This window comes from Onychostoma macrolepis, chromosome 18, assembly GCF_012432095.1.
Source record: "Onychostoma macrolepis isolate SWU-2019 chromosome 18, ASM1243209v1, whole genome shotgun sequence".
Classification (NCBI taxonomy): domain Eukaryota; kingdom Metazoa; phylum Chordata; class Actinopteri; order Cypriniformes; family Cyprinidae; genus Onychostoma; species Onychostoma macrolepis.
Genome location: NC_081172.1, coordinates 4,114,665 through 4,142,424, shown reverse-complemented (window position 1 = coordinate 4,142,424; position 27,760 = coordinate 4,114,665). Strand labels below are relative to the sequence as shown.

The 27,760-nt window shown below is 35.9% G+C and overlaps 1 protein-coding gene across 7 annotated transcripts in view; it reads left to right on the top strand.

Moving 5' to 3' along the window:
- Nucleotides 1–27,760, top strand: part of zbbx (zinc finger, B-box domain containing) — a 165,714-nt gene that overhangs the window by 96,630 nt on the left and 41,324 nt on the right. For 6 of the 7 annotated variants that reach the window (XR_009267037.1, XR_009267034.1, XR_009267033.1 and 3 more), the window contains 2 exons: nt 75–245; nt 11,840–11,956. The gene's annotated coding sequence lies outside the window, so the exon portion shown is untranslated. Of the gene's footprint in view, nt 1–74; nt 246–11,839; nt 11,957–21,842; nt 21,912–27,760 lie in introns of those variants that run through there. The other variant, XR_009267031.1, reaches the window with a different exon arrangement.

Genomic DNA, 27,760 nt, shown 5'->3' with positions numbered 1-27,760 from the left:
GGCTTTGCTGTAAGGGAAGAAATGACACCACAGAACAAAAAAACCTATTAATTTCTTCTCTTTTTCATGAAAAGTGGCCCATGTCCTTGATGCTTCTGAGAATCGAGCTGGAAAACCGAACTGCAGCCCATGATCTCCAGCGCATGAAGGATCCAGCATCCTTTCCAGCCTCATTAATGGCGGAGCATCTGCAGTCCAGTCGCCGACGGCCCGTGGGACTCCAGTGGACGCGCGGAAGAATAAAGGTTCACTGAATCTCCCTCCTCCTTTTTAACGCTTTAGTCTCTGTTAATGCACAATTTTCATGCTGAGAGGCTGTCTCTGTTTCTGTAACTTCCTCATCTCTGACTAAAGAAGGAAGTGAGAAAAATTGAGATTGACCGGCAGGATAGTGTGTGCAAATGAAAAAGTATCACATACTGTATTCTTTGTTCTGCTGCCAATTAATTAGGACCGTAGGGAGCCGAAAATGACTGAGAAACTGTCATGAGAGTCTTTATCAGGCCTGTTTAGAGAGCACTGATGTGATTTTTTTTTAATGCTTGTGCTATTAATCATGACTGCTAATGTACAATCCTGTCCATCTATCAAGATGATTAGCTTCCTAACCAACGGTCATCTGCCGGTTTACTGCTCTGACATTTTAAATCTATTGGTCAGCTGACTCACTGTCTACAGACAGCCTTTTTTTTTTTTTTTTTTTACAGAGCTGTTCACACTGATCATGATTTTCTGTGACAACAACTAAGTTGTTTATTTTTTTATTTTAATTTTTATTTACTGACTTTCATTTGCACTGGCATTGGCAACTTGAAACACTCTCAATAATTGTTCTTAAAGGTCCCATGACATGCTGCTTTTTGGATGCTTTTATATAGGCCTAAGTGGTCCCTAGTACTGTATCTGAAGTCTGTTTCCTGAAATTCAGCCTTGGTGTAGAATTTCAGCCACTATGAGCCAGTCCCACAATGAGCTTTCCTTAGGACGTGCCATTCCTGTGTCTGTAGCTTTAAATGCTAATGAGGAGGAGAGAGGCGGGGCAAGGTGGAGGGTGGGTGTGTGGCCTTAACCAGCTTGCACACACACACACACACACATATATATATATATATATATATATATGCTACTATGCTACAATGTAAAGTAGTGAGTGTACAGCTTGTATAACAGTGTAAATTTGCTGCCCCCTCAAAATAACTCAACACACAGCCATTAATGTCTAAACCGCTGGCCACAAAAGTGAGTACACCCCTAAGTGAAAATGTCCAAATTGGGCCCAATTAGCCATTTTCTCTCCCCGGTGTCATGTGACTCGTTGACTAGCAAGATGACTAGTTGACAGCGGAACATCAGTTCACAAATAAAAAATGGAGTGTCTATTTACAAGCGCAAATAGGCCGCCTTGTTGACAGAGGTTATTTACACTAACTCCGCCCACCAACGTTTGATTACAAAGCATTACAGTAGACTGTCTTTCTATAGTAGCTCCAGTGGCGCAGATGGTGAAGTATGTGTTGAAGTTGTTTTTGACGGGTTCTAATCTGCGTTTTGCTGAATTTTTTTCCCAACCTTTTCAAATCGGATATCATGTCTGAAAGGCATGTATTTTCAATAATAATGAAGGAAATAATCTAAAAGTTGAATTTAAAGTATCGGGTAGGGGTAGGGAGAGATTATTGTCCCAATAAGGTGACATCCATTTAATAATTTGAATAAAAATTATAATTTACTTTCACTATGTTATTATAGCATACTGTTTTATACTACAATACTGAGGTGCAGATAATTGCCACTATTTGCAATAAGCAGTATAAATAGCAGAAAACCCTGCTAGGTGTAAATAGAATCTAAATATAATAGCTATTTGCACTTTATATATATATATATATATATATATATATATATATATATATATATATATATATATATATATATATATATAATTAAGGTCCCTGTTATATAGTATATATAAAACTGCCTCCTCCTGTTAAAGTGCCCCTATTATGCCATTTTTAAGGTTGCTAATATTGTCTTATGCGTCTCCTAAAACAGGTTAACATGCATGCAAGGTCAAAAAACACTTTAGTTTTCTCAAAAAATAGATTTAATTTTACCTCATTTCTAAATGATTCATAAACGACTGGTGCGAAGCAGTTCAAAGAATCAGTCTCTCTAAACCCCTCCTTTCCGTGAGCCCTCACTGCTGTGATTGGTCAGATGGCACAGTCCTTTGTGATTGGTCTACCGCGTACAGCGCGAATGACAGCCCATGGGTGGACATTATGCAAATAATGTTACTTCGTGACGTACAGCCGTAACAGAATAAGATTCGAATTCCTGATGACTCCTTTAGGCGATTGCAAGCCGACTCTTTTTTTTCTTTTTTTTTGATAGACAATAACTTTATTTATCGTGCACTGTCGGCTTCACAACTTTGCAGACAGTTTATGTTCACATACAGCTACATGACACACTGCATGAAAGTTAATACTAGAAAAGGCATAATAGGGGCACTTTAAAACACCACTGCACGCCACTGCTTTGCAGATATTGTTTATGCTATATTGTGAATGCTTTAATATAATTTATAAAATAGTTATTATATTTAGTATTATATAATATAATTAAATACATTATTTTTGTTAAATACAGTATATATTATAGTATATATTAATAAAATTCATAATTAATATATTAATACAATTCATTCATTAATTTCTAACCTATTTTTAACCCTCCTCTCAATAATTGGTCCTAACTTAAACAACAACAACAACAACAACAGACAGATAGATATTTTTGTTAAAACACAAAAATCATTAACTTATACTGACATATAAATATACACAAAAAATAATTACTACTAACAATGAATACTTTTAATAATGAATATAATAATTAATACTAATACTTTCTCTCTGTCTCTCTCTAGTATAATTTATATAATTAGTACAATTATGTATTTTTTAAAAATCCAATTAATTTTATATCCAATGAGCTTTTTCAGCAAAGATTTCTTTTCAGTCTTAGATTTCAGCTAGAATGAGCTGCGTTTCAAGGAAGCATAATTTTACTGACTTATACTGACTGAAGTGGCGTGTGAATTCACTCTCAGATATACAGATCGCGAATGCTTTGGCCGTCTCCTTGTGACATATCGACCGGTGGCACTTGGACTTTGATGACTGTGGTTTGTTGGCACAGAGATTAGCAGCGATTGAGCCGATAACAGGAGAGTGATAGGTTAATTCACCAGCTCTTGCTCCTACCTTACCTTGAAGAGAACAAAGCGCTGTCCTCGGCTTGTTTTCGAGTCAGTCCTGCAGCTTTGCCCCCCAAATATGTGACGATAATGCTAAAACTTACATAGAAAAGTGCAGTCAAGTTAGTAGCCTCGCTGCATTTAAGTCTCGAATGAACATAATACTTTACCAGACATGCAAAGTAACCGCCGTTTAAATACATTTTCCTTCAAGATACTGAAACGTGCTGTTTCTCCAGCTAAGATGAGCTTTTATCCAGCTGAGCAGAGAAAAGAAGGCTAATGAACAAAAGCTAGTCATGAATAACGAGACGGAGCAGACAAAGGGAAAACGTAGAACGAGTTTCCTTTCGTCATCCATTCACGTCAGAACAAAGCGTGACCTTGATCGTGACGCTCGGCGAGAGGAACCGTACAGTATCAGGTGGAGTATAAATCCATTTCTTCACATCCGCTGCGTACCGTTACTCAGGTGTCTGAACACAACTGATAGTCAATAGTCTCCTTTCACCAGAATCAGACCGAGGAAGAGATTCAGACGCATCCAGGAAGCCGTTAATTATAGCTGACAATACCGGAGTACTGAGACAGAAGAGGAGAAGGTCAAGAAGAGTGAATTAATAAATCACAAAGGAAGAGTGAGACGGGAAAACATGAAATTAAGACATGAAATTAATCCCGTGTCCTTTATGAGTTTGTGAAGGTTTTACTTGGGGCTGTATGGGCAACGTGTAATTTTCTTCTCTGCTATCCATTTTTAACTGTAATACATCAGAGCGACGCTCTCATATTGATGTGTTTGCCGTGACACAAACAGTAGCAGAGCATATAAAGAGCTGTCAAACCAACATATGAACACAATTCCCATCCGAACAGAGCCGTGAATCATCTTGTCCTTGACTGATGTTGTGTGACGTGCCGATTGTTCATCTCTGAACTCTGACCTGATCTTCACTGGCCTATAGTACATCATCGAGTACATTGGGTCGTTTGCCGCTAAATGTTTCTCCCGTCCTACCCATCATTTCAATGTCGGTTATGCTGTAAAAAAATTATCATTTTCATCCCACTTTCATCAAACATTGGTTTGACAAGCATGATTTTCTTTAAAAAGTTGTTGTATTTTTCTATTTTAAAGGTGCTGTATGTAGGATTTTGACTCTACTAAAGCATAAAATACCATAATACGTTTGCAGATATTTAAGAAACATGCTAAATTAACATACTTGTTTATCTGAAAAACAATGCTACAGTCAGTTATTCTCCTTTGAAAATGTGCATTCCGGCCCGGAATGTCTGTGTTTGTTATGGTTTGTGAAACCCGCCCACTGACACTTTACCCAATTGTTTTTCGGCACCGCGGGTTGCCAGTTCGTGGAAAACACAGCGTATTTAATTGTATTCATCCTCATGTGCGCTCGTTCCTGTTGGTGTCGTTAATCTGGCAACCTGCGTGTGCGGTTGTCTCCTCTCAAGTCTGAGGAGGAGGGGCCGGGTGAAAAAAACCGTCTCCAATATTTTGAATTTGGACTGCAATACCTAGTTCAACCACTCGGTGTCAATCCTACATACAGCACCTTTAATTTATAGGGTTTTATAGTTAACTAAAGCTAAAACCATAAAACGCCTTTTTTGTGACTTTAAACTTTAACTAAATAAAATAAAAAATTAATAATGAAATAAATAATAATTACATAGCGATTTATTTTAGCTAGTTGATGTTTTAAAATAACTAAAACTAATAATAATAAAAAAAAAAAGATAGATATATATATATATATATATATATATATTTTAAATTCGTCCACAGCATTAATAAAAACTATAGTAGTATCTAAATGGTACTAAAATACCCCTGGTAATATAATATATATTTTAATTTAATCTACATATTTGGTCTTGTTTCCAGTAAAATAGCTAAACAATAATAGCAGAAGATGCATTTACAGAATTGCATAGGAAAATTAAAAAAAGTAAGTTTTTTTTAAATGTATATTTATACCTCCATTAAGCATGCATTTGACCAATTAAGTGAAGTTTATGCTTTACATTTTTTTTTTAGATAATATAATTTTATTATTTTTGATTACAATTATAAATGTAATAATACTAATACTAATTCTAATTATTATTATTATATAAATAAATAAAAATGAGCAAAATTTAAATAAAATGTTCTGTACTTATTATATTTTCTAAAAATGTTTTTTGCTTTCACATGTTTTACTGTTTTGATTCTCAGATTTATCTTGTTTTATGGCTGTTTATATTATTTTATAGTAAAATGCCAAGTACTGTTTATGATTTTTTTATTTTTGTTGTTGTTGTTGTATTGTTATGGTATTTCATGCTTAGAATCAATTAGACACCAAAATCTCTTATTTTACAGCAAACGAAAAGAATCCCTTTAATTACATGAACAACCTGTGCTCATGACAGCAACAGCAGCATCCATTACAAGCACGAATCAATGAACGACATGCAACCTCAGTGTAAGGCAATAGTGCCTAAATGCAATTTTCCTAAACGGCACCCACTGGATCCACTATCTGGTATGTCTGATATTTTTATAACCCACCTTTAGATGATGCACAGCTCATCATCTTTGTTTGAATGTGTTAATTTAATGTGATTTATTAGATATTGTTCCCCTGAGGTTATGCATCTTTTGTGTTGCATAACAAAATATCTGAAAGCTGACTGTAAGAGGCCATCAGCAACAATTAAATAATGCATTTTGTTTGTCTTAATGCATATTTTATCACTTGGCCAAAATCTGAGCAGTTTTTGGGTTAATTCATTTGGAAAGGCTGCTGTGCGGCTGATGTTTGACTGTGTTTTGAACATGTGTATGTGAAATCTACATGGTGCCAGCGTTTAGCTGATTGCATATGCCGCTCTGCTCAGATTCTCAAGCTCAATCCCATCATTCCTTTATTTTCCAATCAAGCCCTTGAAGAGGAATCCATCTGAAATTCCTATCTCGAAATGGCAGTATAAGCATCTTATCGATGCGGTTCTAAATGACTGCTCTCTCACATATCCCCTGATTGATGATATTAAAGAACCAGTGAGAAGAGGGAAGTAAGTGAGCAAAATGGATTGAGAGAGAGGAGAGAAATCGTTAGACTGTTCCTGGCAGCTAAGCAAGCCTCCCGTTGATGCGGCCGAGCACAGTTTAAGACTGAAATATCCTTGAATTGCTCTCAGACTGCCAAGTACTAGCTTTCACATATGTGCCTTTTCTTTGCAATGCCTTTTGTGGATCAATTTAACTGCCTTAAGTATAATAGCATGATGACGGATTGTGTTATCAAAAATATCTTTTTAAAAATGATTTTATATAATTTATTTGAAATTAATTAATGTCTTAATTAAAAATATCTTTCTTCTACTTTAGTAATGAGTTTTTTTTTCATTGCAGTAGACTATTAAGAGTTGGTAGATTGTGCTTAATTGTCATGAAAATAATGCCACAATGCTTACAATCTTAATGGTCCTTTAAATAGGCTTCACTTTCTTTATGCGGAATATAATTTTGTTATTCCTTTCTTTTGATTTTTAGGGTGAGATACAGTATTACCCAAACATTTCTTGAGAGTTTTCGTGGGATTCTCCCGGTTTCACAGTGCCAGTGGATTGTGAAATTAGCAAATGCAAAGTGCCGTGAAAAACCAGAGCCTTTACGGACCATGAAACGCAACATTTCGTTTCATTGAGGTCTGCTGTTTCACTTGATTGTTTGCTGCCTTCCATCAGCAATCCTTCCCACAATCCACCACAGCAATTCTCCAGCGTGTGTTTGTGATCTGGGCTGCAGTCCAGCTTCATGAAGTGATGTGTGTTGAAGGAGAGCTGCCGTAACCTCACTGCCCACTAAAACAAATAGGCCATAGACATGAGCCATGAGCCATGAGCCATGAGCCATGAGCTCCAGCCCAGATGACACAACACTGCTTAATTTTTGAGTTATGATATCTCGAAAGAATGATTAGTGACAGATCACGGTTGGTTAACTAGCTTTATTTGCATAGCAGCACATGGCTTGCAGTGTAACAAATGGGTCAAGGTTTTGTTAGCACTGTCCAGTTAGTTAGATGTCATGACTTCTGAAGAAATTTAATTTAATTTAATTTTTGTTAGACAATTAAAAGTAATAATAAAAATGACAAAAAAAAAAAAAATGCTAAAACTTTCACATTAAAATAAAAACAGAAAAAAAAAATAGTAATCAAAATTATAATAGTATCTCAATAATACTGAAATAACTATGGTAATTTAATATGTACCGTTCTAATTTAATATGCATATTTGGTCTTGTTTTCCACTAAAAATAGGTAAAAGTATATTGCAAAAGATACAATTACTTAAGTATAATAAATAAATATTATATATTGAATTCATTTTGTTCTGATATTAATTTAATTACTTTTTAATTATATTTCTACCTCCATTAAGCATGCATCTAACCAGTTAAGTTTTTAAAATATTTCCAATAAACATAAAAAAGGTATAGCAATATGGAAACTTTAATTAATATTATGTTCTCTCTTTTACATTTTTATTTTATTTTATTGTTATTATTATTATTATTACATCTTTTGGAATTTTATTTATCAAGTTGATCTAGTTTTATTGGTTGTCCGAGCTCATGCCTTATTTTTATTTTATTTTTAAATCCTATTATTTTGTTATTTTATCTTAATTTATTTTCTTAATTTTTTTGTCAAAATGTTTTGCTTAAAATTCATATCTAAAAAGTATATATATAGAGTACGTCAGGTTAAGAAAACATGTCTGGCTTCACACATCTTTTTGACTGATCTTGATCTGGATCTGGTTTGTTCCTGCATAAATTAAGCCCTGCCAGATGGCAAAATATGCTGAAATCACTTCAGAGGAGGAAAAGGCAAAACATACAAAAGAGAAAAAACTGAGGCAACCAGACAATGAGAAATGCAAAGCCCCTCATGATGGGCCTTAGATATTGACTGTTGTATCTCCACTAAGCATTGTTTAAGGCTAACTTTACACTTTGAATCCAGCGAATGAGTCCCTGCGCTCTGTTGTTTGCTGAGTTTGAACTTCCTCAGTGGGAATGAAGCAACCTTTATCAGCCTGACATTGTACTGTATCGCCCAGAAAGGACCCTGAAATCCATTACTGAATTTCTCTTTCTCAGAAACCTTGCCTGCATTTATCTATTGTACAGCTTTCCCAGTCGCACAGTTTAGTCTTGCAGTGATTTCTTTCTGTCAGATACGTGCCGTGTGCTTGAGATCAAAAAGAAAACGAAAGGAATTATACAAAGGACAAAGTGACATGCGATATACACCCGAACCTAACAATTGAAACTTCCTGCAGCATGTATGTGTCAATCCTGAGCTTTACAGTGTGAAATGGCACAGCTTTATAGGAGATCCTGTAGAGAAGAAGGGTCCGCCGCTCTGCGTGTCTGTAATGAGACCCCATGACACCGTGGTACCGTGTGCCCTCTCAACTGTGAGAACATATATATGCCTGCCGGCGGTCTCTGCAACCCAGCGTAATTGTCACATCAGATGAGTGTCCTATTGACCCGCCGGTGAAAGGTTGATTTTTGATGACACATGATGTTTTGACAATGTAGCTGTTGCTCTGGAGGAATGGACATTGTATTTCTTTGTGTTAATCTCTCTTTTTTTTCTTTTTTGAAAATAAAGGTCAAGGACAAAAACTGACTGGTCGGGTTGCCAGTAGCATATATATCTATATATTTTTTTTTTTATTAAAGCTCTAATTCATGTGTATCTTTTGAAAAAAGGTGATTTGGCTGGACGTTTGGCTAGTTAGTTTTAGCAGTTAGATGCTGCAACCTCACCATGATGCTGGCTCTTTATTCATGACCATTCAAAAGTAGCAATTTAGTATATAATTTGCAAGCAAAATGTATAGTAAGTTGCCTTTTTAATTTATTTGAAGGGCTCTAAAATTTCAAACTATGTCGGAAACTAATGTATTCTTATATCAATATCTTATTATCTCCCTGAGGTGTAGTTTAGCTTAGTTTAGTTTAATTAATTAATTTCCAGGCATTTTATTTTATTTGACTCTAATATTTTAAACAATGTCTGGAACTAATAATTTCTTTTAGCAATATTTTATTATCTTCTGACTTTTTAGTTGATTTAATTAGATTTATTTGAAAAGCTGCATACACTACGAAACTATTTCCCCCCCCTAAATCAATATTTTATTATAGCTCCCTGGCATTTTTTATCTATTTAATTTTATATTTAGAGGACTCTAATATTTTAAACTATGTATGGAATAATAATTTCTTATGTTTTCTTTCTTCATCTCTCTTATTAGTGCGTCTGATCTGTGTAGTAGTGCAGAGATGGCAATATGGGACGGCGAGCACTAAGCAAGCAGCTGTCATTGAGATGAATGTGAATGCTAACGGCTAGCTCTCTCCAGGTATAATAGAGTTCCTCAGCTGGGACTATAATGGTTAACCTCTCAAAGAAGGTAAAGTTTAAAGCACCACTTCTACAGCCTTCACAGCTCTAATTTTGTAATAAAATTTCCCACTTTAAGCAGCAAATTTCAAGAAAAGTACTGTTGGATTTCAGCTTAATTCCATTAGCATGCAGAAAGTGAATGCCTGATAGTTTTGTGCATAAATTTAGATTGAATTTGGATTGAACTGTCGATGCGAACACCCTGTAAGAATCATATCTGACGCACATGACAATAAACCAGCTTAATTATACCAGGCTTTCTTAATAGTCAACTTGCTGTTTGGTCATCCCAAGACTAGACGCATGCCCGCTCTCTTCATGCTGTTCAGTTCATATCAGCCCAGTTGAGCTCTAGAGACGCTAATCTACGCTTCGACTCTATTAGCTCAGTACTTGAAGAGAGTTTGGAGCCCTAGAGGAAGGATTGATTGTGACACATTGGTTCACCTGCTCGGAGGCTCTGAGAGGCCGTGAACAGGTGTCGACACATGGAGGGAAACGGACTAATTAAGAACAAAGGATTTTTGAGAGTCGAGTCTCCAGGCGCTGAGCGTAACGCCAGATGCTTTACCTGTTTGATGCCTCAAAAACAGGTCTGAGAGCGGGCAGACGGATAGTGACGAGGGGTCGGGAATTTCACACGCCGACCGCATTATCTTTTTGTTCTTGTCATCTTTACCCACTGATGATTATGGAGCGACCTAAATTACAGCTGGAACTTGCCAAATAGTGTCATGCAGATGCTCTCTCATCATTGCTTAGTTTCCCTTACAAAGTTATATTAATATTGTATGTCTATATATTAATATTTGTTATGCAAAAATTTTGTATATTAAAAATGCATGTTTGTTTTACAATTTGTTTGTTGTATTACACTGTTTATAATAATATCAACAATATGGGATATTTGCAACATAGGCTCTTTGGAAATACATTCCTCTACCTATATGTTTTTGCAAAGATCCATTTTTGCATGTATTTTTTGATGTAGTAAACTTGTTCAGTAGCACACCCAGTACAGCATTGCACTGGCAATGTGGAGCATTCGAGTACAAGTTTGTTAGACATAAGTGACAATGAAAAATAAAAGCAAGGTAAAATGGCATAGTTGCTTCAGTCAGTGTGTCTTTATCTCATGGTTGCTTTTGTTAACACTATTGGTTAGGTTTAAAGGGTTTAGTGTAGGTGGTGCAAACTTAACAGAGCATTAACCTTTTGACGTCACTCATTGGACATTTCATTACCGAACTACCGCAATATGCACAACAACCAATGTGCAATTATTTTGAATATTAAAACATATATTATTATATCACATATTTTTTTGTACATATTACTTTCAAATCACGGTATAATTATTGATTTATTGCATTGCAATTGCATTGTGATTGGTGATACCCTTATTGCCAAATTGAAAGAATCCTAATGCATCATAATGCATGCAAAACTTTTGCAAAAAATTAATTGTAAAAACAAAAAAAAACAATGTAAAGTTTCTTCAAAGGTCAGTAATAAACAGTCGAATGCTCAGCCTTGTGTTCACATTTCTAGACAGGTTACAGAATATGACATTGTGTTTGACTTTAGTGCAGTTATTAAACACTTTTTTGTCTTTTGATGTGTATAATATTTTTTAAATTAAAAAGCATAAAACAAACCATACAGCTGTTTAATTGCACTGTTTTTCAAAAGATAGGGAACATTGCCATTTTTTTTTTTTTTAAAGAAAATAATTAATCAAGGACACATCAAACTGATCAGTAAAGATGTGTAATGTTGCAAAAGAGTTCAGTTTTAAATAAAAGCTTTCTATTCATCAAGAATCCTGGTAAAAATGTATCACTGCCCCCCCCCCCCCATTATTTATTTTACAAATAATTAATTTTTGGAAACCATGATAAGACTGATTAATAATTTGACCTTAGACATATGTTTAAACATATTGTAGTAAGTGAATGCACACTCAAACTTGTTTTCATTGTGAACATTATGCTCTTGTTAGTTTGCTTGCAAACCTGTGACTTTATTTCCCATCCTCATTATTAATATATATGTCTGTTTTTCTCCTCGCTAGGTTTTCATTTCCCCACAGGAGGAGAGACTGAAAGCAGCTGTATTTGTCTCCACCACTGACCAGAATATTCATTCAGCTGACAATGATGCAGCTACAGTATGTGTGCTGTATTTGAGGGTGAGTCAACAACTGCTTTGTATCACAGACTAATTTTATGGCACGTTTGTCGCTTCCATGCCTCTACTTTTCCTTTGTTATCAGCATTTGGTGACAGCTAGCAAACAGGGTGCTCGTACAGCCAAATGCGTTCTCGAAATCAATGCAGCATCCCATGTTTGAGACCTTGGAGACAATTTCCTCCCTTAATACTGCAGTTAGTATTGTGCTGTTATAAATACTGACCTGAGGAGGGCAGTGTGGATCTGATTAACAACGCTTTGATGGTTCGCTCTACTAGTGGACACAAGCGAGCTTGTAAAAATCAGATCCCTCTAGCGTATCCTCTTCCTGGATACAATCAGTGGAGAATATTCCGCTTTTATTGTGCTGCCGGCCTGTGCTACTAAATAATTGATGGGATTCTCATGGGCAAAGCTTTGTTGTGTGTGTGTGGAGATCTAGAACAGTCACTTTGATGGAGGACATTCACTGGCTGTTGTTGAAGTGTGCGGACTGTGTGTATGCAATCCTGACTCATCAAACAGTAGAACAAACACATGGATTTAAACATTTGCTCTGCTTTATAAACATGCAAAAATGTAAATTGTCAGGGATACACCCATTCAGACGTGTTCATTTTGATCCAGCATCTGCCTCTGCTAAATAAACGTATACCATTTTGTATATATATTTGTACGGAACAGATTGTAAACAAGTCATGGCTTGAAGCTGCTAAAGCTTGAAAGAGAGATGAGACACTGTGGAGACAGTGCATATTTCATGTTTTTTTTAATTAATACTGTTTAGTGACATAGGAAGTATGTTTGTATTCAGACTATTTAATTAGAAGCCAAAAAGGGCCACATTTATTCCACAAAAGAAGCAACAGGTGTCCATTTTATAGCTAATGTAATTTGAAAACAGATAGGTCTAATATTTTCCACTTTTGTGGAAATATTTCCGTTTTTCCATTTTAGTTTCCAATTTTCTGTGATGCACTGAAATTTCGGCAACATGGAAATATTCTGTCGAAAATTAATTTTCTGTTTGGTAGGCCGAAACCATTAATGGGTTAGTTCACCCCAAAATGAAAATTCTGTCATTAATTACTCACCGTCATGTTGTTCCAGACCCTTAAGACCTTCGTTCATCTTCGGAACACAAATTAAGATATTTTTGATGAAATCAGAGAGCTATCGGTCCCTCCATAGACAGCAACACAACTGAAATGTTCCCAGGTCCAGAAACGTAGTAAATACATCGGTAAAATAGTCCATGTGACATCAGTGGCTCAGCTTCAGTTTCGCAACGATACGAGGATACTTTTTTTTGCGCAAAGAAAACAAAAATAACATAATTTACTCAACCATTCTTCTCCCCCGAGTTACGTCTTCCGCCATTTTGGAGAGTACCTAAGAACGTATTTGACGTAATCAGCGTTGTTTACATTCGGGGGGAAAGCACGCACATGAACGAAATCTGCATAATAAGCGTTGTTGACCCTTAGGGGAAAGCATGTGTATGCGTTGTGAAAAAAGTATCCTCGTATCGTTTCGAAACTGAAGTTGAGCCACTGATGTCACATGGACTGTTTTACCGATGTATTTACTACGATTCTGGACCTGGGAACATTTCAGTTGTGTTGCTGTCTATGGAGGGTCCGATAGCACTCCGATTTCATCAAAAATATCTTAATTTGTGTTCCGAAGATGAACGAAGGTCTTACGGCTCTGGAATGACATGAGGGTGAGTAATTAATGACAGAATTTTCATTTCGGGGTGAACTAACCCTTTAATGCTTCAACTGACAATATCAATTTCTAGTTTTTAATAGCTCTTTATTTTGATGAACCACGATCTTTTAGTCTATGCTGTTTTCAGTTGATGCATGAAGAAAACATCACTGTTATTTATAGCGCATCTCCCATCCAATACTTGCAATATAAAGTCTGAACTTTCAAATTGTCATTTTGGTAAGTGTTGGCCTACTATGTTTCATATGTATTAATTTTTGCTCAACCTGTCATCTTCATTCAGGGTATGTTTGAATAAATCTGTCATGAAGACAAGTTTTATTATAGCCACCATTTAGCCTAAATGTTTATTTTTCAAAAATGAATTGGAGTAGAAACACAATTATATCCTTAAAAAGTTGATATAAAAACTACAACGTGCAATTTAAATGTTTATATGCAACTCTGGTTTTATTAAATTGTTAATTACTAAATTAATGCCATTTAAATAACTGATTATTAAAAGTTATTTTTGGTTTTAGTTCAATGAAATTATTTTGGTGCATCACTGCTTTTTATCATATTGCTATTGCTGCTGTTTATCATATTTCTGTTTTCTTCTGCTGTGCAAATAGGGACAATTTCATTTCAAATGCCGTCACATTATTCAGCATCATCGCGTAAGCTTTTCTTAGCCTTCAGCTTTCAGATTAAATGAATTTGTTTGGCATGTTACATCAGTCAGAAAAGCTGCATTGTGCATGAACATGTCATCCACGAAGGGTGCTAGTAAATTACGTCAAAAGCGAGCGAGGACCTTTTCATGACTAAAGTGTAGTTTAGGACATTAAAGGACTAACAGAGTCCTTTCTGTCACTAGCATCATCAATCAAGATCCAAAACGTGATAACGTTTGACTGATGAGCTCTCAAAACACATAGTTAGCATTCACAGTTACAACTGTATTGCATTAGACTCAGAATTAAAAATGCACTGCTTAATTTTAACGTGACATTTGGGAGCTAATTATAACAAATATACATTCATAAGGACATGTGGGGGGCCGAGAATAAAAGCAGACGAGCCAGATGCGGCCCACGGGCTGCATGTTGAGTGTCTGTTGACTTCCACAGTGCGCCCTCAGTGTTTAGCTAATTATCCCATTCATTGATTTCTCCACTCTGATGTTCTTCATTCAAGAGATGAATATTATGCTTCATAACTGGACATGCCTCAGATCGGTTCACAGATCTACGTCAAAGGAAACCGCTGCCACTGTCAGTGAATAGTCATGTATTTCCACCCTTAGCAATGCAATTAGCATCACTCCTGTAGATGTGCCGAGGGTCAGACAAAAGCTATAGTTTATGTCTGTTTTGGAACAGCATGACATAAGAATCTTCCTGTGACATATTATGCAGTTAAAGTGGCCTAGCAACAAAATTTCTGGTCAGTTTAGTTCAGTTTTAATCTGTACACCAACTATTATGGTTGTGTGAGAGCCATAGCTTAGCAGTTAGTGAACTTGCTTTACACATTGAGCCGTAGTGCTTGTGTTATGTGACTTTGAATCAAGATTACTTCCTTATCCTTTTAAACATTTTTCTTTTTTTTTTTTTAACAATTATTTGTTGTATTACACTGTTTGTAGTAATAACTGTATAACAATATGGGATATTTGTAACATAGGCTCATTGGAAATACATTTCTCTACCTACATTTTTGCAAAAACATAACTATACATACAATTCACTGCAGTTTCCAACTGAAATGAACGCTAGTGGTAGTAAAACTCCAATATCCTCTAATCCTGTTCACACAACGATTACAGGTGAGGATTATTGATTAATAAAGACTTATTTTCACACAGTATCTTCCACAATACTATGTTATGACTCCAAAACACTTTTACCATAGTGCAAGGATTGTAAACTAACACATTTTGATGTTTGCATCCCATAACCAGCTCCATGTGCATGGTTTTTCTGATAAACTTGTTCAGTAGCACATCTGGTAAAGCATTGCACTGGCAATGCAGAGCATTCGAGTAAAATTTTGTTAGACGTGAGTGACAGTGAAAAATAAAAGCAAGGTAAAATGGCATGGTTGATTCAGCAAATGTGTTTTTATCTCATGGTTGCTTTTGTTAACACTATTGGTTAGGTTTAGAGTAGGGTTTAGTGTAGATGGTATGTTATTTGCAGACTTAATAGAGCATTAACCTTTTAATGATTTTCCAATGAGCCTTGGTTGGTTATTTTTGGTCAACACAGCATATATATGCTACACGTAAAAGTCAGGTGGATGTGTAGGTATAGACATGCAGCTGTATTAAAATGTTCTCCATGTTGATTAGAGACCTTCCTGTTAGGAGTCATGCTAGGTTGGGGTTCAGCATCCTTTCCTTTCAAGACCCTCTTATTCAATCAATTATTTCTTCTTGGGGTCCTTCATTATGGCATTCTGGGTTTTAATTAACAGTCTCCTGGTAATTACACAATCTGAGAGTAATTAGGGACGGTGGATGATAAAAGTTAGCCAGTGTAATGGGGGATTAGCAAAGATGCAGCGGAACGGCTGCCGTCTCTGAAACCAAACCCTCATTTAGAGCTAATTTAGTAATGGCAGACCGCCTCACGCTGAGAAAAGCAAGAGGCGTTTGACATTTTTAATCTATGCTCTCCCCATTCTAATGCCATTCTTCAAAATGTTACATTTGTAGCTCAAGAAAGACCCCTTTGCCTTTTAATGAGACCTTTAATGAGTCCAGTGCTTTAATAAATAGCACAATTATGACATGTCATGAAGATGTCATCTTTACTGCTGGTTTATTGGGATGAATATGAACCCTTGGTTTTCTGGCCATGAATTTAAAGGGGTCATATGATGCGATTTCTAGTTTTCCTTTTTTTTTTGTGTGGTATGTGGCTGTTTGTGCATGTGTAAGATCTGCAGAATTACAAAGCTCAAAGTCTCCCACAAATGGATTTATTCTATCTAAAAGAGAAGGCAGTTCCAGACCGGGCTAAAACGCCTCATTCAAACACGCCCCCACATGTCTACGTCACGATGTGCAAATATTTGCGTAATACCGCCCAAATGTTCACACAAAGAAAGAAGGCGTGGTTTCAGTAACTGCGGTAGTGTTGATGCAGCCATGTCAGGGAGATGCTGTGTTTCTATGCGTAAGCAAAAGCACTTTATTTGGCCTTCCGAAAGTAGATGCAGTTAGGAATCATTAAGATTACTTACAACAGAACAGCCCAACCCAGATGTTCGAATTTGTTCAACGCTTTTTATGGACGACAATTCTGTGAACCTAGGAGAGTACAAGGCTGGCTGTGCAAAGGCTATTTCTAAAAAAAAAAAAAAAAAAAAAAATGGGTCAATTCTGACTTTGCTATGACAATCTGGCGCTTCTGAATCAGCGACTGTAAGTATGTTTTGTTAATAGTTTAAGTATTTGCTGTTGACTGTTCAAATGTGGAGTTTTGCGCCGTGTAGAGTAACACTTCGTGTGTGTGTGCGCGCCTGCGTGAGTGTGTGTGTGTGTGCCTGCGTGAGAGAGAGACAGGGTCACATCACAGTGGAGTCAGCTTTCTTAATTATGGCTTGTGTGCTGCAAATACATACTAGCATCTTCACTGTGTCTGTCACGCAACTCTGTTCCCCTTTCGGGCTTGAACTGATGGTAAAACTAAGGACATTATTAACTGTCTTTACATTTATTTTGAAAGTTGAAGCACGCGATTATGGAAAGGGGCATTACATTTCCAACGTGTGCTTGTGGTGTTCGCCCAATCACAATGCACTGGGTCAGCTGACCGATCAGAGCAGACTGTGCTTGTTGGAAGGAGGGGCTTTGTAGAAAACGACGCATTTGAGAGAGGCGGGGCATAGAGGAACTACAATAATATACAGTATTTGAAAAACAATGTGTTTTCTGAACATTATAGCATGTCAACATATTCTGTTACACCAAATACACAAAATAATGATCTTTAAAATAGCATCATATGACCCCTTTAACCTTAAAGACGATGTTATTAATTCTTTCAATGTTAAAATACTTTTTCGTATTTAATAGTTTGATTTCCTGAAGGCTATAATGCTGTGGCTTTAGCCTAAGGTGTTTGTGAGGCTAATGGAAGATTTTAATGCCAAGACTTTAAAATACTCTAGTAACCGCTCTAAATACCATAGCAATCCTAGTAACAATTCCTTAGCAATGGGTAGACAAAAAGTTAGTGACATACACAATCAAATCCAATTCTGCACTGGTTGCACTGCCTTTTTCTTCAGAAAGATATAAAAGTGCATTTATATTAGCAATTCTGTTTGGTGCCTCCAGTGATGCAGAAATCACACACTTCACCTTTAATAGGTGTCCTTCACATGTGCAACCTGTGGAATATCATCTCTGAAGATCACATTTTTCAGTCAGGTGATAAGACCTGCCTTGAATCTCAAGCATGTGTGAAAAAGTCTACCTCTCATAAACGACTCCAGAGCATCACTTGATGTCTGCTCTTTAATACCAGCATAAAGCTCTCTGTCAAATAATCCATAGAAATAAGTTATACAGTATTATTAGTTACTGTAAACCCATGAAACATCCTGAATATCACCATTTAGAGTGATTTAGTTACACTTTCATTATAGTTTTGATTTAGAAGCAGCAAAGTGGATACTATAATTTTTTACTCATATTATATACTAGGATGCACATACTATGTAAAACTGACCTTTTGAGAGAATATCCTTTAAAGGTATTACGTAAACATTGCAGTATTTTTGGATGTGTCAATTGAATTTATATAAGGACTGGTACTAGAAGTGACTGTAAGAGGAAACATTTATTGCTTACAGAGCAACTTGTGACAGGAATATGCTTTCAGCTGGTTTAAAAGTAAAAACATATTTACAGTCACGTGTCAAACCAAAATTATGAACATAACATTTAATTCACATAGCTCTTTTTTTTTTTTAGATTTTAGTTTTAGAACAGTGTTTTTCAACCAGGAGGCCAAAATGACTTAAAATAATAATAAAAAAGACAAAACATGCATTAAAATTGGCCAAATCAACCAAAAGTTACTGAATATGTGAGGTAGTCTAATTTTAAAAGTGTTTTCTAGACCTGGAAAGATTGAGAGAATATACTTTTTCTAGTCATGCCAAGCTATTAAATTTTTGAATTGAAATTGTGAGTAAAAATATATATTTTTAAAAAAGTCTTCATCCCTCGTCCTTATCACATGTCCTTATGCTCACAACACAAACAAAGAAACGCGCTGCAAATAAAATTCTTTATTAGTTTGTGTTGTGAGTATTTGCAGCACCTGCTGTCAAATTGATGAAAATGTTTTCTTGATTTGCTGGTGCTTTTTCTATTTGCACGTGTTTTCTGAAGTTGCAGCATGTTGAGGTCTCTCGGCCACCATGGTTGTGGAAACTTGGGGCCTTTGAGTCAAATAAGTTCAAACCACTTACACTTATATTTTTTTGAGATACCTGTAAACAGCAAGTAAAAATTAGCTATTTTTGGATGAGTCGGGGACAATTCTATCAGTTAAATGCTAATTATTACAGTACAAAAAAAGAATTCTTTCCAGAGACACATTAGATGGAATGGTTGGTACTGTAATTGCGTCCTTTGTTTTTCAGTGCTGTTCTAACATACATTCTTTTTTTTCTCCCTCTATCACTTTTTCTCTTTGTCTCAATTTCCTAGTTCCCATTTTTTCCTAAATATCTGTTTCTTCATCGCTGTGCATCGAGTGCATTTCTCTCCGCCTGTCTGCCTCTCGTCTCTCTCGCTGTTGTGTGTTCAGTTTCTGAGCCCATCACTCCTGCAGCTCCACCATTATGGAGCGCTCAGACGCTGATGAAACAACCCCGTGAGTCAGCAACCGTAGGATCAGAAGAATTCACCTGCCCCCCACACACACACACACACACACAGGCACAGTAATCTTGAGAGAAAAAGCAGTTATTTCATTCTCATTGTCTGACTCTGTTGTACGTTGCACCCCAACTACGGTTGGGATTCGAAGTTCTTCTACAAAACTGCTTCCATTTTTGTAAAGAATAGTGGAATCAAATCATTTGCATGAAGTTCAGTTTTGTTGACGTTTATATATTTTTTCTGCTGATGCAATTAGAATGCTGTCCTACAGTATTTTTTAACCAGTAACTAACAAATCAGACTAACCAATCTTTGATAATTATAACATGTCTGTAAGCTGAAATTGTGCTAAAATGTGAATCTGGCGTGCAGACAGTGCATGTCATTTTGATTGTTATAAAAGCTATCTGGTCCATTTTTTTTTTTGAACATTTTTCATTGCAGCTTGTCTCGACAGTAACCACAGCAAAGTGGTAAAAATGAGTAAAAAACAATTGCAAATTGTTCAGTTTTTACTGAATAATTAAAAACAGTAGCTTGCTTACAAATGAATGTCATAAAATCATCACATGCACCGTATGATTTTCTGTCTTCCACAAAACACAAAAGGGGAATTTTTTCATGCAATTATAATAAATAGGGCCTTTAAGCTTCAAAAAGGATGCAAAAGCACCATAAAATTGGTCAATGCTACATATTTCAAGTCTGCTGACATCAAACGATAGCTTTGTGCGAGAAAGAGAATAAAATTGAAGTTCTCTGAGTTGTATCTTTTCAGTGAATCGGATGATCCGGTTCATATCCGAATGATTGATTCATGAATCAGATGGATATGGTTCTGGAGTTAAACTCCCTGAATCGGTGATCTGATTTAGAGGTTAACAGTTCATTGGAGTGGAAGATTATCAGTGAATAGCATCTTAAATTTCAGTGTGTTCTTCATACAAATCTTTCACATTGCTTTGGAAGACTTGGAATATTGCACATGAGCGAAATAGACAATTTTATGCTACTTTTATGGATCCTATTTGAAGCTTTTAAGTTGTACAGATTTGGGACGACATCAAGGAGTATAAATGATGGCCGCATGTTCATTTTTGGGTGAAATAATCCTTTCAATGTGAACAGAAATCTATAGGGAGTAGGCGGACGGAATTGGGTGCGGACCATCTACCATCTGACATGGTAGATATAAGAAGATTATGTGTTTTCAGTCTATTTTTTAGTCCATTTGATTTTGATTCATTTTTTTTGAGGAGTTTGATCACGCTCTAGTCATCAAAGCCCAATTGTACTGACAGAATATGTATGTGAATCACACAGAAGAACAGACAGTCTGCCGGCGCTTGATCAGGTGCACAGTGAGGGCAGCAGCTTTCATTTCTCACTAATCTCATTTCTGCCTCGCTCGTATAAATGCAAATATATTCTTATCAAATTTGGCTCGATCCATCCATGTATGTACAGCACCAACCATAGTTGCAGGAGGAAAACCATTCACCAATCTATTGTGATTCATTCACAAACAATTCTGGATCAATCCACAGAAGTTCATAATCTGAACTGTGTGATGCACCGAGAATCGTTTTGGAATTGGAATTGAGGTGGTCACTCTGAATCAAATAATTCGGTGGCTAAAGACTCCATAATCCCTGTTTACCCACAATACACTTTTTTAAGGCTAGAACACAAAGGTACCTTTAGTGAAGTGATTATGTGTTTCATCCTCCTCCTGTCTGCAGCTGTTCTGTTCTCAATCTTTTTCTCCACACTTTTTGATTCTCTCTGAGATGAATGGATTCCGCCTGCTGAAGTTTCAGAGAAATCCATCCTCCCGCTTTCCCAAAGATGCATATCCTAAATCTGCCTAGTACACCGACGTATTTTAGCTGACGTTCTGCTCGCTAAATTAACATGAGCTGAAAAGAAGATGATTAATGGCTTGTATCTTTCCTTAATATTCACATTAGCGCTATCATTCCGGTGGCTGTTATAATACTGTAGTTGTTATTGTCATCATATTTATGAGACGGAAATCACTCTTCATCATGATAAAACGCTGTGTCAGTGTAGTGGCAGACAAAGCGCTGTAAATGGCTTCTTAAAAGAGTCTTGAGGGGAAAAAAAGAGGTAAACGTAAGACATGAGAAATTATTTATGTGAGCCTGAGATAATTAAAGTAGTTCTCATTTCTGACAGCTTGTCTTTATTTTTCATTCTTAGTTCTTACTGTTCAGGATTATTTATGTGTAACTTTTTGCAGTATTCCTTTAAGCAACACAATCCAGATCCTGATGACATCATCCTCCAGGAAGCAACATCATTTTGGAGGGAAAACAACAGCACAGACATCAGTAAGTGCTGAAATGCATATATACATATACAACAGTACAATGTAAAAGTTCAAAGGTTTTTTTCACTTTATTTTGATGGTCCCTTTTGAACATTCTGTTGACACGAAGTAATGTTGCAACTACATGTCAACAAACTCTCATAAGAGTATTAGTAGACTGTTTGCTTCATATCTACTAACTCCTTATTGTGTTGGTCTCCCAACAGATATTCTACTGACTATAAGTAACTTTGCAAGAATGTGTCAACTTAATCTAACCCTAACCCTACCAGTCAACTAATACACTACTAACACTCTAATGAGAGTTAGTACAAATTTAGGTGCAACATTACTTATAGTCAATGGAATGTGTTAAAGGGACCATCAAAATAAAATGAAACCGAAATTAATGTTTCTAATAAGCAAGAACGCATTAAACTGATCAGAAGTGACAGTGAATTGTTTTTATAATGTGACAAAATATTTCTATTTCAAATAAATACTTATCTTTTTAAATGTGTAATGTTTTCCACAAAAATGTGAAGCAGCACAACTGTTTGCAACATTGATAAAAATAAATGTTTCTTGAGCAGCAAATCAGAATATTAGAATGATTTCTGAAGGATCACGTGACACTGAAGACTGGAGTAGTGTTGCCAAAAATTCAGCTTTGCATCACAGGAATAACTTACGTTTTAACATATATTCTAGTAGAAAACGGTATTTAAAACTGAAAAAAAAAAAATCACAATATTACTATTTTTGATCAAATAAATGCACCCTATAAGCGTAAGAAACTTTCAAAAATATTGAAAAATCATAAAACTTTTGAACAGTAAATCAATGTACAGAGATCTCAAAATATGCTTGCCTCCTGCCTGTAGTGCAATTTTAATTCAGCAAGGCAAACAGCACAGACTGCTGTGCATAAGATGCATCTATAATAAGCTTAATTTACATAGAAAGGGCGTTTGTTTGTTTATTTATTTGAGAATGACAATGATTTCATATTACACGATGCAGCACTAAACCAATGCAGATTGCGCCTGGTTAAACTGGATTGCAGGTGGTTGAAGAGGCTGTTTAGTGAATCCTCCCACAGAGATCAAAGGTACTCTCTCTCTGTCTCTCTCTCTCTTATCAGGTTCTGTGCAGCTGTCAGAAGTGCCTTTCACTTATTATTGATGGCTACCCCTCGCACGCGGCCGCTTTCACCCTCTCCCACTGGGGTGACGTCCCTGCGCCTGTCTTCATCTGTCCTCCATGTTCTTTCTCCTTCCTTCTCTTACACAACCTCTCCGCTCTGTTTGAACTCTCATCTGTCAGCCTGTCCCGCGGCGTGGCCCCTGGGGGACCTTCTTTAGGTGGGCGCTCCTAGTGTGCAGAGTCATGATAAAAGTCCACACACAGGGGTCACCTTCAAAGCGTTCCGCTCAGTCTTACTCCTCATTTTACAAATTATTGCTTTGATCACTGCCGTCCACAACAGAGCTCAGCAGAGTCTCTGTCCACAGGAAAGCAGAGTTCATTTTTGCAGAGTAATAACTGGATTTTTATTGCATCATGGACAGCTAGAGTTATGTGTAAACACAAAGACACAGCATATACAAAATATCATATACACAGCCATTCAAAAAATTAGAGGTTGGTAAGATTTAAAAAAAAAAAAAAAAAAATGTTAACTTATTTTTATTTTGAACCACAACATTGCATGAAATACAGTGTTACAATTTAACATGTTAGTCCATCAAATTCCAGCTACATTGACAATTATTCAGTCTTAATTATATCAATGTTTCATTTTTGATTATATCAAAACTGAAAACATCCAAGTACACATAAGACCAAAGATGAACAGAAAAAAAAGAAAAAAGGTGGATAGAGAAGAGGGATGGACGTGCTTGTAACTATATAGCTCATTATTGAAATATTAAAGGTTTTAAATGTTTTTAAAGAAGACTTTTGTGCTCGCCAAGGCTGCATTTATTTGATAAAAAATACAGTAAAAACAGTAATATTGTGAAATTTTATTACAGTTTAAAATAAGTCTTTTGTGAATATATTTTAAAATGTAATATATTCTTGTGACGCAAAGCTGAATTTTCAGCATCATTACAAGAAACATTTTTTATTATTATCAATGTTGAAAACAGTTGTTCTACTTATTTTTTTTAGTTTTTTTTTTTTGTGGGAACCAGGATAAATTTTTTTTCAGGATGTTTTCATGAAAGTTTAAGAGAACATAATTTGTTTTTTGAAATATAAATATTTTTCTATTTTTCAATTTTTATTGAGTCAATGCCTTTGCTGAATAAAAACATACATTTTCTTTCAATTTTTTTCAACTTTATTGTAAATTACTGACACCAATTTTTTAAACACTAGTGCATGTAATATAAATTATAATAACATAAATAATACAAATACCCTACACTGGAAAATCCTAAACCAGAAAATGTATTCTTTTGTTAATGATTCTTACAGCTGAACTACAATAATCAAACAGAGCACACACTGCTACTGAATCTACAGCACTATCACTATAGTCCAATTACAATTACAAGTCTTTTTAGTGAACAAAACAAATGACCCAAATTCCTTGCAGTGAATCAAAACACATACAAAGTGTGAGACTTAACATTAGTGTAATTACAGACTGTTTTTTTCATACGATGTAAAATTTTAAATTTAAAGTCTTTAAAATAATTCAGCAATGGCATTCCATTTCTTTTCCCAATATTTATTTCTCAAAACTACTGAAAGAATCGTTATATTTCCCATCTCTTGATAGACAGATAACTAGATAACAGGTAGATCCTGTTGATAGACGGCCACTCTCACAATCAGTGCAACCGATGTCTGACAGCTGACCACATGAGGGCTGGTAAACTAACTTTATAAATTCTGAATTTGCAAATTCCACTGCAGACATCCCGTCTGGACGGAAAATTTCCTTTCACATCCCCCAGACTTTAATCTTCTGTTTAAAGCAGCGTAATGCCATGTCTGTCTCCAGAATCCTTCGTCTTTCTTTCATGTTATTATTGCGGTGCGTAACGGGCGGATGAGTGCCAGAGGTTGAAGGATAGAGACAGAGGGCGCAACAGAACCGGAACAGGTCCCTTTCTCACCAGTCGACTGATCCCAATTAATATGTAAAAGGCATTTCCCAGTTTGAATACCGACATTCCACAAATCAAAGGCTTTCTTCTCTTTCGGAATGTTAATGTGGGATGTTCGCGTGAGAGAACAAAGGTGACGGAATTGCCGTTATTGAACTTATCCAGTCTGTGTCAGGCCAGACGATTTTTTTTCCACATTTTAAAGGGTAAATGAATAAGACAGTTGTGTAACCATTAGAGTATGGGGGAAAGGAGACCGAATGGATTTATGCTCCGAAGGCTGAATACACACTATTCAAATTTGTCAGCGTTAATTAGGTGCAGAGACCTGTGCCTTGTGTGTGTGCTTTTTTAGTTCTCTTGCACTAACTTGATTCAAATTACCTTTTGATACTTTAATTAGATACATTTGTAGTCTATTTAAATGCACAGATCATGCACAAAGCTTTCTCATTTGTAATTCATTTCTCACAACACCGCTGCCACAGGAACCTATTGTTGCAAATGTCTTTGTGTTTCAGATGAAACCAGGGTTCAGCAAACTTTGTAACAAAATTAGCTCCTAATAACTCAAATTTGTAAAAGTTACGACAATTGGAGAAGTTCATTTATGAAATTTTGTATTTTCTATTATTTCTTTATATATAATGTTACATTTGAAACTGAACATTTTGTTTTTTGAACTGTTCTGCACTTTGGGTCAACCTCTGTAGTTTTTAAATGTGCTATAATGATTTTTTGACTTGTTTGGTTGTCATGTAAGTAAACTTCAGTTTTGGGTCATTGTTTTAGACGTTGTAGTTTTAATACAGAATATATTTCCAGCCTTAAACCCTGAAAATATACAAAATGTTTATAGCTGTGCAAACTCGATATCATGCATTATCTTGTTCCAAAATCAGAATGCTAATTCAAAATATTTGAGTAATTCTCAGTTTTGCCACTAGGGGTTTCTGAAGTGATCATTAATGTCATGTTTAGTTGTATCTTTCAGATCAATTATTGTCATGCCAGAGCAACAGTTTGAAGACAATCTTGCTGAGCAGGTTGTTTAAAGTTAGTTAAATGTTCAACATATTTATAATTACTCACCTTAAGGGGATAGTTTACACAAATTACAATTTGCTATTAATTTATTCACCCTCAGGCCATCCAATAATGTTGTAAATAATGTTCAGACCGATTGTTTCACTTCATAAAACCTTAAAATATTACGTGGAGTGGTTATCAATTTTTCTTCTGCCTGTATATGCTTTTTTAGACTCTCAGGTGCAAGTAGCTGCTGACTTGCATTTTATGAATCACCAAAGATCATAGTTTCAGCTAAAAATCTTCTTTATTCATCTACAGAGAGATAAAGTCACCCACATCTTGGATGGCCCAAGGGTAAGAGAATTAACAGGACATTTTCAATTTTGAGTGAACTATCCCTTTAATACTAATACTGCCACACAATAAACATAAGAAAATGCATTAAAAAGGTCAGTGGATTCCAGTATTGTTTAGAACCCAAAAATCTTTAAAATATCTTCAGTCATGCAAGTTTGCAATGACATGAAGGTGAGGATTTGACAGAATTTTAATGTTTGGGTGATATACTCTATCATATGACCACTCAAATGCATTTGTATCTACATTTGTGCAATTGTGAAGTGAATGTTTATTGGTAGCACTTCAGATATTCTAGTAACTAAGTATCTTTGCAACTACTTGTCAACTACCAGTCTTTAGTGTATTAGTAGATTGTCTGCTTAATATCGGCTAACACTTTAGTCTGATGGTCACCTAAGAGACATTATACTGACTATAAGTAACTTTGCATGCCAGTTTATTCTATCAACCCTAACCCTAAAACTAACCTAAGAGTCTACTAATACTCAGTAGTTGACATGTAGTTGCATATTAATGGGAGTGAGTTGACAATGACATGTAGTTTCAAAGTTACTTATAGTTAGTAAAATGTCTAAAGTGGACTGTTGAAATAAAGTCTGTTTTATTTGACCTATGCTGGTTTTAGAGGTAGCCTACTTCACATGCTGTCTCAATCTTAAACTTTTAAGCAATATTATCTTGACAGCCTAATCATGAATTAGTCATAGAACATAAGATGAAGCTTTACTAAGGTAGCAAGCAGCTCTGAAAATCTACCTCTATAGGAAGCTCCATTGGGAGGGATGTCAGGTTGGGACGAAATTAAATTAGTAGACGACACTAGTTAAACTAGAGTAAACAGAGCAGCCCTCGGCTCAGCGGGGGCCCGGCACCATTTTATTGCTCATAAATAGCTACACTCTGCAAATGGTCTATTAAAAAGCAGGACGGCCCTAGGGCCGTGTCAAATTAAAACATGGCTGCTGTACCCATCAGCTTCAGGTATGTGTTCCCATTACCCAATCAGCAGAGCCTTTCATAGCTTTATAGTGGAGAAAAGATAAACATAAAAACTAAGTCGGTCATCAAACTCTTGGCCCCAGCCACTGCACACCATATAAGAACTTTATACGTAATGGCGAACTCTCTCGTTCCTGTCAGCACACCCGTGATGATGAAAAACAACATTAATCCACTTCGCTTTATGCCCTTCCAGTTTGCCCAGCAGGCTTTGAGATTTACAGCGCTGTGTCTTTCCTGCATGTATGTTTAAGAGGGAAATGGTGCGGAGCAATCCGGTAAGTTACGACGTCATACATCACTTCCCCGCGACCTGTTCCCTTCTGTTTCTTTAAC